The 769-nt window shown below is 49.7% G+C and overlaps 1 protein-coding gene across 4 annotated transcripts in view; it reads left to right on the forward strand.

Annotated features, from left to right (window-relative positions):
- The window catches only part of BID (BH3 interacting domain death agonist), a 69,005-nt gene that overhangs the window by 63,202 nt on the left and 5,034 nt on the right, over nucleotides 1-769 (forward strand). The gene's annotated exons all lie outside the window — the stretch shown is intronic.

Below are 769 nucleotides of genomic sequence, written 5' to 3' on the forward strand. Positions count from 1 at the left end.
CCAGTCAGGGCACGTGCTCAGTTTGCGGGCTCCATCCCCAGTGTGGGGTGTGCAGGAGGCAGCCAATCAATGATTCTTTCACCATTGATGTTTTTATCTCTCTGTCCCTTCCTCTCTGGAATCAATAAAAAATATATTAAAAAAAAAAGACTACAGACAGATAAACTGTATGAAACAGTTGGGAGTGTCAAGGAAGGTAAAGGTGGGAGTGGAAGAGGGCATGTGGCAGTGAAAGTGGTGTTTGATCTTGGACAGAGTGGCATTTGTGTAGACCCAAGGAAGTTAAAGAAGAAGCCTGCTCTCTACTGAGGCCAGTGTAGCTGGAGAAGTGGGAAGAGTTCCTGTTAGAGAGGCTGCGCAGATTGTACAAAGCCTTCTAGGTCTGAGTGAAGACGGAGGTTTTACTGAGTGAGACAAGACTGGGGAAAGCAGTGATCCCCATAGCTGCCCCGTGAGGAAGGTAGGAGAGGATGTGTCAAGGTCTCGTGACCAGGGATTGGCAGAGGTGGGGCTCTAACTCGGTCTGACTGCAGAGCCTCTGTCCTAACAACTTCTGAATCTAAAACCTGTTAGATGATGGGATACTGAACTAGCAGCCTTAAGGCTGTTGCCAGGTTCACGCCTCAGGTGCCCATAGTCATGGGTGCCACAGCATCACTGATCCTTTTTGTGGGCAATGTTGAATCTGTATTCAGGGCGAAGTCTGCTTCTTCAGCCAGACTTCTGCACAGTAGGGCCCATTCCTGGGGACTCCTCCCTTCTCTCCCCG

Source organism: Myotis davidii, unplaced genomic scaffold, assembly GCF_000327345.1.
Source record: "Myotis davidii unplaced genomic scaffold, ASM32734v1 scaffold830, whole genome shotgun sequence".
Classification (NCBI taxonomy): Eukaryota; Metazoa; Chordata; class Mammalia; order Chiroptera; family Vespertilionidae; genus Myotis; species Myotis davidii.